Below are 12166 nucleotides of genomic sequence, written 5' to 3'. Positions count from 1 at the left end.
AAGAGGACCGACCTCCATCCTCCCTACACAGTACAACTTCTCCATCATCCTCCAAGAGGACCGACCTCCATCCTCCATACACAGTACTACTTCTCCATCATCCTCCGAGAGGACCGACCTCCGTCCTCCCTACACAGTACTACTTCTCCATCCTCCTCCGAGAGGACCGACCTCCATCCTCCTTACACAGTACTACTTCTCCATCATCCTCCAAGATGACCGACCTCCATCCTCCCTACACAGTACTACTTCTCCCATCATCCTCCGAGAGGACCGACCTCCATCCTCCCTACACAGTACTACTTCCCCATCATCCTCCGAGAGGACCGACCTCCATCCTCCCTACACAGTACTACTTCTCCATCATCCTCCGAGAGGACCGACCTCCATCCTCCCTACACAGTACTACTTCTCCATCATCCTCCGAGAGGACTGACCTCCATCCTCCCTACACAGTACTACTTCTCCATCATCCTCCGAGAGGACCGACCTCCATCCTCCCTACACAGTACTACTTCCCCATCATCCTCCGAGAGGACCGACCTCCATCCTCCCTACACAGTACTACTTCTCCATCATCCTCCGAGAGGACCGACCTCCATCCTCCCTTCACAGTACTACTTCTCCATCATCCTCCGAGAGGACCGACCTCCATCCTCCCTACACAGTACTACTTCTCCATCATCCTCCGAGAGGAGCGACCTCCATCCTCCCTCCACAGTACTACTTCTCCATCATCCTCCGAGAGGAGCGACCTCCATCCTCCCTACACAGTACTACTTCCCCATCATCCTCCGAGATGACCGACCTCCATCCTCCCTACACAGTACTACTTCTCCATCATCCTCCGAGAGGACCGACCTCCATCCTCCCTACACAGTACTACTTCCCCATCATCCTCCGAGAGGACCGACCTCCATCCTCCTCCGCACAGTACTACTTCTCCATCATCCTCCGAGAGGACCGACCTCCATCCTCCCTACACAGTACTACTTCTCCATCATCCTCCGAGAGGACCGACCTCCATCCTCCCTACACAGTACTACTTCTCCATCCTCCTCCGAGAGGACCGACCTCCATCCTCCCTACACAGTACTACTTCTCCATCATCCTCCGAGAGGACCGACCTCCATCCTCCCTACACAGTACTACTTCTCCATCATCCTCGGAGAGGACCGACCTCCATCCTCCCTACACAGTACTACTTCTCCATCATCCTCTGAGGGGACCGACCTCCATCCTCCCTACACAGTACTACTTCTCCATCATCCTCCGAAAGGACCGACCTCCATCCTCCCTACACAGTACTACTTCTCCATCATCCTCTGAGGGGACCGACCTCCATCCTCCCTACACAGTACTACTTCTCCATCATCCTCTGAGGGGACCGACCTCCATCCTCCCTCCACAGTACTACTTCTCCATCATCCTCCGAGAGGAGCGACCTCCATCCTCCCTCCACAGTACTACTTCTCCATCATCCTCCGAGAGGACCGACCTCCATCCTCCCTACACAGTACTACTTCTCCATCATCCTCCGAGAGGAGCGACCTCCATCCTCCCTCCACAGTACTACTTCTCCATCATCCTCCGAGAGGACCGACCTCCATCCTCCCTACACAGTACTACTTCCCCATCATCCTCCGAGAGGACCAACCTCCATCCTCCCTACACAGTACTACTTCTCCATCATCCTCCGAGAGGACCGACCTCCATCCTCCCTACACAGTACTACTTCCCCATCATCCTCCGAGAGGACCGACCTCCATCCTCCTCCGCACAGTACTACTTCTCCATCATCCTCCGAGAGGACCGACCTCCATCCTCCCTACACAGTACTACTTCTCCATCATCCTCCGAGAGGACCGACCTCCATCCTCCCTACACAGTACTACTTCTCCATCCTCCTCCGAGAGGACCGACCTCCATCCTCCCTACACAGTACTACTTCTCCATCATCCTCCGAGAGGACCGACCTCCATCCTCCCTACACAGTACTACTTCCCCATCATCCTCTGAGAGGAGCGACCTCCATCCTCCCTCCACAGTACTACTTCCCCATCATCCTCCGAGAGGACCGACCTCCATCCTCCCTACACAGTACTACTTCTCCATCATCCTCTGAGGGGACCGACCTCCATCCTCCCTACACAGTACTACTTCTCCATCATCCTCCGAAAGGACCGACCTCCATCCTCCCTACACAGTACTACTTCTCCATCATCCTCTCAGGGGACCGACCTCCATCCTCCCTACACAGTACTACTTCTCCATCATCCTCCGAAAGGACCGACCTCCATCCTCCCTACACAGTACTACTTCTCCATCATCCTCTGAGGGGACCGACCTCCATCCTCCCTACACAGTACTACTTCTCCATCATCCTCTGAGGGGACCGACCTCCATCCTCCCTCCACAGTACTACTTCTCCATCATCCTCCGAGAGGAGCGACCTCCATCCTCCCTCCACAGTACTACTTCTCCATCATCCTCCGAGAGGACCGACCTCCATCCTCCCTACACAGTACTACTTCCCCATCATCCTCTGAGAGGACCGACCACCATCCTCCCTACACAGTACTACTTCTCCATCATCCTCCGAGAGGAGCGACCTCCATCCTCCCTCCACAGTACTACTTCTCTATCCTCCTCCGAGAGGACCGACCTCCATCCTCCCTACACAGTACTACTTCTCCATCATCCTCCGAGAGGAGCGACCTCCATCCTCCCTCCACAGTACTACTTCTCCATCATCCTCCGAGAGGACCGACCTCCATCCTCCCTACACAGTACTACTTCCCCATCATCCTCCGAGAGGACCAACCTCCATCCTCCCTACACAGTACTACTTCTCCATCATCCTCTGAGAGGACCGACCTCCATCCTCCCTACACAGTACTACTTCTCCATCATCCTCCGAGAGGACCGACCTCCATCCTCCCTACACAGTACTACTTCTCCATCCTCCTCCGAGAGGACCGACCTCCATCCTCCCTACACAGTACTACTTCCCCATCCTCCTCCGAGAGGACCGACCTCCATCCTCCCTACACAGTACTACTTCTCCATCATCCTCCGAGAGGACCGACCTCCATCCTCCCTACACAGTACTACTTCTCCATCATCCTCCGAGAGGACCGACCTCCATCCTCCCTACACAGTACTACTTCCCCATCCTCCTCCGAGAGGACCGACCTCCATCCTCCCTACACAGTACTACTTCTCCATCATCCTCCGAGGGGACCGACCTCCATCCTCCCTACACAGTACTACTTCTCCATCATCCTCCGAGAGGACCGACCTCCATCCTCCCTACACAGTACTACTTCTCCATCATCCTCCGAGAGGACCGACCTCCATCCTCCCTACACAGTACTACTTCTCCATCCTCCTCCGAGAGGACCGACCTCCATCCTCCCTACACAGTACTACTTCTCCATCATCCTCTGAGGGGACCGACCTCCATCCTCCCTACACAGTACTACTTCCCCATCATCCTCTGAGAGGACCGACCACCATCCTCCCTACACAGTACTACTTCTCCATCATCCTCCGAGAGGACCGACCTCCATCCTCCCTACACAGTACCACTTCTCCCATCATCCTCCGAGATGACCGACCTCCATCCTCCCTACACAGTACTACTTCTCCATCATCCTCCGAGAGGACCGACCTCCATCCTCCCTACACAGTACTACTTCCCCAACTCCCTCCGAGAGGACCGATCCATCCTCCTCTGCACAGTACTACTTCTCCATCATCCTCCGAGAGGACCGACCTCCATCCTCCCTACACAGTACTACTTCTCCATCATCCTCCGAGAGGACCGACCTCCATCCTCCCTACACAGTACTACTTCCCCATCCTCCTCCGAGAGGACCGACCTCCATCCTCCCTACACAGTACTACTTCTCCATCATCCTCCGAGAGGACCGACCTCCATCCTCCCTACACAGTACTACTTCCCCATCATCCTCTGAGAGGACCGACCACCATCCTCCCTACACAGTACTACTTCTCCATCATCCTCCGAGAGGACCGACCTCCATCCTCCCTACACAGTACCACTTCTCCCATCATCCTCCGAGAGGACCGACCTCCATCCTCCCTACACAGTACTACTTCTCCATCATCCTCCGAGAGGACCGACCTCCATCCTCCCTACACAGTACTACTTCCCCAACTCCCTCCGAGAGGACCGACCTCCATCCTCCCTACACAGTACTACTTCTCCATCATCCTCCGAGAGGACCGACCTCCATCCTCCCTACACAGTACTACTTCTCCATCATCCTCCGAGAGGACCGACCTCCATCCTCCCTACACAGTACTACTTCCCCATCCTCCTCCGAGAGGACCGACCTCCATCCTCCCTACACAGTACTACTTCTCCATCATCATCCGAGAGGACCGACCTCCATCCTCCCTACACAGTACTACTTCTCCATCATCCTCCGAGAGGACCGACCTCCATCCTCCCTACACAGTACTACTTCCCCATCCTCCTCCGAGAGGACCGACCTCCATCCTCCCTACACAGTACTACTTCCCCATCATCCTCCGAGAGGACCGACCTCCATCCTCCCTACACAGTACTACTTCTCCATCATCCTCGGAGAGGACCGACCTCCATCCTCCCTACACAGTACTACTACCCCATCCTCCTCCGAGAGGACCGACCTCCATCCTCCCTACACAGTACTACTTCTCCATCATCCTCCGAGAGGACCGACCTCCATCCTCCCTACACAGTACTACTTCCCCATCCTCCTCCGAGAGGACCGACCTCCATCCTCCCTACACAGTACTACTTCCCATCATCCTCCGAGAGGACCGACCTCCATCCTCCCTACACAGTACTACTTCCCCATCCTCCTCCGAGAGGACCGACCTCCATCCTCCCTACACAGTACTACTTCCCCATCATCCTCCGAGAGGACCGACCTCCATCCTCCCTACACAGTACTACTTCTCCATCATCCTCGGAGAGGACCGACCTCCATCCTCCCTACACAGTACTACTTCTCCATCATCCTCCGAGAGGACCGACCTCCATCCTCCCTACACAGTACTACTTCTCCATCCTCCTCCGAGAGGACCGACCTCCATCCTCCCTACACAGTACTACTTCCCCATCCTCCTCCGAGAGGACCGACCTCCATCCTCCCTACACAGTACTACTTCTCCATCATCCTCCGAGAGGACCGACCTCCATCCTCCCTACACAGTACTACTTCTCCATCATCCTCCGAGAGGACCGACCTCCATCCTCCCTACACAGTACTACTTCCCCATCCTCCTCCGAGAGGACCGACCTCCATCCTCCCTACACAGTACTACTTCTCCATCATCCTCCGAGAGGACCGACCTCCATCCTCCCTACACAGTACTACTTCTCCATCATCCTCCGAGAGGACCGACCTCCATCCTCCCTACACAGTACTACTTCTCCATCATCCTCCGAGAGGACCGACCTCCATCCTCCCTACACAGTACTACTTCTCCATCCTCCTCCGAGAGGACCGACCTCCATCCTCCCTACACAGTACTACTTCTCCATCATCCTCTGAGGGGACCGACCTCCATCCTCCCTACACAGTACTACTTCCCCATCATCCTCTGAGAGGACCGACCACCATCCTCCCTACACAGTACTACTTCTCCATCATCCTCCGAGAGGACCGACCTCCATCCTCCCTACACAGTACCACTTCTCCCATCATCCTCCGAGATGACCGACCTCCATCCTCCCTACACAGTACTACTTCTCCATCATCCTCCGAGAGGACCGACCTCCATCCTCCCTACACAGTACTACTTCCCCAACTCCCTCCGAGAGGACCGATCCATCCTCCTCTGCACAGTACTACTTCTCCATCATCCTCCGAGAGGACCGACCTCCATCCTCCCTACACAGTACTACTTCTCCATCATCCTCCGAGAGGACCGACCTCCATCCTCCCTACACAGTACTACTTCCCCATCCTCCTCCGAGAGGACCGACCTCCATCCTCCCTACACAGTACTACTTCTCCATCATCCTCTGAGGGGACCGACCTCCATCCTCCCTACACAGTACTACTTCCCCATCATCCTCTGAGAGGACCGACCACCATCCTCCCTACACAGTACTACTTCTCCATCATCCTCCGAGAGGACCGACCTCCATCCTCCCTACACAGTACCACTTCTCCCATCATCCTCCGAGAGGACCGACCTCCATCCTCCCTACACAGTACTACTTCTCCATCATCCTCCGAGAGGACCGACCTCCATCCTCCCTACACAGTACTACTTCCCCAACTCCCTCCGAGAGGACCGACCTCCATCCTCCCTACACAGTACTACTTCTCCATCATCCTCCGAGAGGACCGACCTCCATCCTCCCTACACAGTACTACTTCTCCATCATCCTCCGAGAGGACCGACCTCCATCCTCCCTACACAGTACTACTTCCCCATCCTCCTCCGAGAGGACCGACCTCCATCCTCCCTACACAGTACTACTTCTCCATCATCATCCGAGAGGACCGACCTCCATCCTCCCTACACAGTACTACTTCTCCATCATCCTCCGAGAGGACCGACCTCCATCCTCCCTACACAGTACTACTTCCCCATCCTCCTCCGAGAGGACCGACCTCCATCCTCCCTACACAGTACTACTTCCCCATCATCCTCCGAGAGGACCGACCTCCATCCTCCCTACACAGTACTACTTCTCCATCATCCTCGGAGAGGACCGACCTCCATCCTCCCTACACAGTACTACTACCCCATCCTCCTCCGAGAGGACCGACCTCCATCCTCCCTACACAGTACTACTTCTCCATCATCCTCCGAGAGGACCGACCTCCATCCTCCCTACACAGTACTACTTCCCCATCCTCCTCCGAGAGGACCGACCTCCATCCTCCCTACACAGTACTACTTCCCCATCATCCTCCGAGAGGACCGACCTCCATCCTCCCTACACAGTACTACTTCCCCATCCTCCTCCGAGAGGACCGACCTCCATCCTCCCTACACAGTACTACTTCCCCATCATCCTCCGAGAGGACCGACCTCCATCCTCCCTACACAGTACTACTTCTCCATCATCCTCGGAGAGGACCTACCTCCATCCTCCCTACACAGTACTACTACCCCATCCTCCTCCGAGAGGACCGACCTCCATCCTCCCTACACAGTACTACTTCTCCATCATCCTCCGAGAGGACCGACCTCCATCCTCCCTACACAGTACTACTTCCCCATCCTCCTCCGAGAGGACCGACCTCCATCCTCCCTACACAGTACTACTTCCCCATCATCCTCCGAGAGGACCGACCTCCATCCTCCCTACACAGTACTACTTCCCCATCCTCCTCCGAGAGGACCGACCTCCATCCTCCCTACACAGTACTACTTCCCCATCATCCTCCGAGAGGACCGACCTCCATCCTCCCTACACAGTACTACTTCTCCATCATCCTCGGAGAGGACCGACCTCCATCCTCCCTACACAGTACTACTACCCCATCCTCCTCCGAGAGGACCGACCTCCATCCTCCCTACACAGTACTACTTCTCCATCATCCTCCGAGAGGACCGACCTCCATCCTCCCTACACAGTACTACTTCCCCATCCTCCTCCGAGAGGACCGACCTCCATCCTCCCTACACAGTACTACTTCCCCATCATCCTCCGAGAGGACCGACCTCCATCCTCCCTACACAGTACTACTTCCCCATCATCCTCCGAGAGGACCGACCTCCATCCTCCCTACACAGTACTACTTCTCCATCATCCTCGGAGAGGACCGACCTCCATCCTCCCTACACAGTACTACTTCCCCATCATCCTCCGAGAGGACCGACCTCCATCCTCCCTACACAGTACTACTTCTCCATCATCCTCGGAGAGGACCGACCTCCATCCTCCCTACACAGTACTACTACCCCATCCTCCTCCGAGAGGACCGACCTCCATCCTCCCTACACAGTACTACTTCTCCATCATCCTCCGAGAGGACCGACCTCCATCCTCCCTACACAGTACTACTTCTCCATCATCCTCCGAGAGGACCGACCTCCATCCTCCCTACACAGTACTACTTCTCCATCATCCTCGGAGAGGACCGACCTCCATCCATCCCTACACAGTACTACTTCTCTTGTATGTCGGGTGTAGATCTCGGGATCTCTTCTTGATAATTGCTAATAGAAAATAACAATGTTGTAGAATAGAATGTTACATTGTAACTCTCCCGACATACAAAGATTTCCGGGATGATCGGATACAAGAATTGTTCTAATCTGAGACGAAGGAGCTTACACTCTAATGGGCGGTCTCTGTCGGTCTCGGGGGGTGTGGCTTTCTATCCTCTCTCCTCCCACAAATTCTCAGAGGATCTGATTTCTATCATTCCCTGTGTCTGAGGAAGTGATGATCCTTTCTGTGAGATCCTATGGAGAACTTCCCTGATCTTCCTTTATATTTATTTTATTTATTTTTTGTATACAGTTATATAGTTCACACGGGCGGCCCGCTCAGGTCGGCCTGCCAGTTTTTTTTGTTGGCGGACCTGACCGGCGCTCCGTGCTTCTCAATGGTGACATCCGATCCGCTCCGATCCGCCAAAGTGTGACGGAGGAAAAACCTTCTTTCCCATCCGTCTGGCGGATCGGAGCGGATCGGAGCGGGTCGGAGCGGATCGGAGCGGGTCGGAGCGGATCGGAGCGGGTCGGAGTGGATCGGAGCGGATCGGAGCGGATCGGAGCGGGTCGGAGTGGATCGGAGCGGATCGGAGCGGATTGGAGCGGATCGGAGCGGATCGGAGCGGGTCGGAGCGGATCGGAGTGGATCGGAGCGGGTCGGAGTGGATCGGAGCGGATTGGAGCGGGTCGGAGCGGGTCGGAGTGGATCGGAGCGGGTCGGAGTGGATCGGAGCGGATTGGAGCGGGTCGGAGCGGGTCGGAGTGGATCGGAGCGGATCGGAGCGGATTGGAGCGGATCGGAGCGGATCGGAGTGGATCGGAGCGGGTCGGAGTGGATCGGAGCGGATCGGAGCGGATTGGAGCGGATCGGAGCGGATCGGAGCGGGTCGGAGTGGATCGGAGCGGATCGGAGCGGATTGGAGCGGATCGGAGCGGATCGGAGCGGGTCGGAGTGGATCGGAGCGGATCGGAGCGGATTGGAGCGGATCGGAGCGGATCGGAGCGGGTCGGAGTGGATCGGAGCGGATCGGAGCGGATTGGAGCGGATCGGAGCGGATCGGAGCGGGTCGGAGTGGATCGGAGCGGATCGGAGCGGATCGGAGCGGATCGGAGTGGATCGGAGCGGGTCGGAGTGGATCGGAGCGGATTGGAGCGGGTCGGAGCGGGTCGGAGTGGATCGGAGCGGATCGGAGCGGATTGGAGCGGGTCGGAGCAGGTCGGAGTGGATCGGAGCGGATCGGAGCGGATTGGAGCGGGTCGGAGCGGGTCGGAGTGGATCGGAGCGGATCGGAGCGGATTGGAGCGGGTCGGAGCGGGTCGGAGTGGATCGGAGCGGATTGGAGCGGGTCGGAGCAGGTCGGTGAGCACGGACAGACGGTCCCCCCCATAGGGGAGAGCGGAGAAAAGACAGGGCGGTCCCTATACAGTGTGCGGGGACCGCCCTGTCATCCGCCGGCTCAGCGGGGATCAACGGAGCGATCCCCGCTGAGCAAGCCGAGGTGCACGGAGCGGATCATTACTCATCCGCCCCGTGTGAAAGGGGCCTTATTCAGGTTGAATTGGGGTATAATGTAGGGATTGGGGGGTATAATGTAGGGATTGGGGGTATAATGTAGGGATTGGGGGGTATAATGCAGGGATTGGGGGGTATAATGTAGGGATTGGGGGGGTATTGGGGTATAATGCAGGGATTGGGGGTATAATGTAGGGATTGGGGGTATAATGTAGGGATTGGGGGGTATAATGCAGGGATTGGGGGGTATAATGTAGGGATTGGGGGGGTATTGGGGTATAATGCAGGGATTGGGGGTATAATGTAGGGATTGGGGGTATAATGCAGGGATTGGGGGGTATAATGTAGGGATTGGGGGTATAATGTAGGGATTGGGGGGGTATAATGCAGGGATTGGGGGGTATAATGTAGGGATTGGGGGGTATTGGGGTATAATGCAGGGATTGGGGGTATAATGTAGGGATTGGGGGTATAATGCAGGGATTGGGGGTATAATGTAGGGATTGGGGGTATAATGCAGGGATTGGGGGGTATAATGTAGGGATTGGGGGTATAATGTAGGGATTGGGGGGTATAATGCAGGGATTGGGGGGTATAATGTAGGGATTGGGGGTATAATGTAGGGATTGGGGGGTATAATGCAGGGATTGGGGGGTATAATGTAGGGATTGGGGGTATAATGTAGGGATTGGGGGTATAATGCAGGGATTGGGGGTATAATGTAGGGATTGGGGGTATAATGTAGGGATTGGGGGTATAATGTAGGGATTGGGGGGTATAATGCAGGGATTGGGGGGTATAATGCAGGGATTGGGGGGTATAATGTAGGGATTGGGGGGTATTGGGGTATAATGTAGGGATTGGGGGGTATAATGCAGGGATTGGGGGTATAATGTAGGGATTGGGGGTATAATGCAGGGATTGGGGGGTATAATGCAGGGATTGGGGGGGTATTGGGGTATAATGCAGGGATTGGGGGGTATAATGTAGGGATTGGGGGGTATTGGGGTATAATGCAGGGATTGGGGGGTATAATGCAGGGATTGGGGGGGTATTGGGGTATAATGCAGGGATTGGGGGGTATAATGCAGGGATTGGGGGGGTATTGGGGTATAATGTAGGGATTGGGGGGTATAATGTAGGGATTGGGGGGGTATTGGGGTATAATGTAGGGATTGGGGGGTATAATGCAGGGATTGGGGGGGTATTGGGGTATAATGTAGGGATTGGGGGGTATAATGTAGGGATTGGGGGGTATAATGTAGGGATTGGGGGGGTATTGGGGTATAATGTAGGGATTGGGGGGTATAATGTAGGGATTGGGGGGGTATTGGGGTATAATGTAGGGATTGGGGGGTATAATGCAGGGATTGGGGGGGTATTGGGGTATAATGTAGGGATTGGGGGGTATAATGTAGGGATTGGGGGGTATAATGTAGGGATTGGGGGGGTAGGGATTGGGGGTATAATGCAGGGATTGGGGGGTATAATGTAGGGATTGGGGGTATAATGTAGGGATTGGGGGGTATAATGTAGGGATTGGGGGTATAATGTAGGGATTGGGGGTATAATGCAGGGATTGGGGGTATAATGTAGGGATTGGGGGGTATAATGCAGGGATTGGGGGTATAATGCAGGGATTGGGGGGTATAATGTAGGGATTGGGGGTATAATGTAGGGATTGGGGGTATAATGTAGGGATTGGGGGGTATAATGTAGGGATTGGGGGGTATAATGTAGGGATTGGGGGGTATAATGTAGGGATTGGGGGGTATAATGTAGGGATTGGGGGTATAATGTAGGGATTGGGGGTATAATGTAGGGATTGGGGGTATAATGTAGGGATTGGGGGTATAATGTAGGGATTGGGGGGTATAATGTAGGGATTGGGGGGTATAATGTAGGGATTGGGGGTATAATGTAGGGATTGGGGGGTATAATGCAGGGATTGGGGGGTAAATGTAGGGATTGGGGGTATAATGTAGGGATTGGGGGTATAATGCAGGGATTGGGGGTATAATGCAGGGATTGGGGGTATAATGTAGGGATTGGGGGTATAATGCAGGGATTGGGGGGTATAATGTAGGGATTGGGGGGTATAATGTAGGGATTGGGGGTATAATGCAGGGATTGGGGGTATAATGTAGGGATTGGGGGTATAATGTAGGGATTGGGGGGTATAATGTAGGGATTGGGGGTATAATGTAGGGATTGGGGGGTATAATGTAGGGATTGGGGGTATAATGTAGGGATTGGGGGTATAATGTAGGGATTGGGGGTATAATGTAGGGATTGGGGGTATAATGTAGGGATTGGGGGTATAATGTAGGGATTGGGGGTATAATGCAGGGATTGGGGGTATAATGTAGGGATTGGGGGTATAATGTAGGGATTGGGGGGTATAATGTAGGGATTGGGGGGTATAATGTAGGGATTGGGGGTATAATGTAGGGA

This window comes from Rana temporaria, unplaced genomic scaffold, assembly GCF_905171775.1.
Source record: "Rana temporaria unplaced genomic scaffold, aRanTem1.1, whole genome shotgun sequence".
NCBI lineage: Eukaryota > Metazoa > Chordata > Amphibia > Anura > Ranidae > Rana > Rana temporaria.
This window is presented reverse-complemented; position numbering follows the sequence as displayed.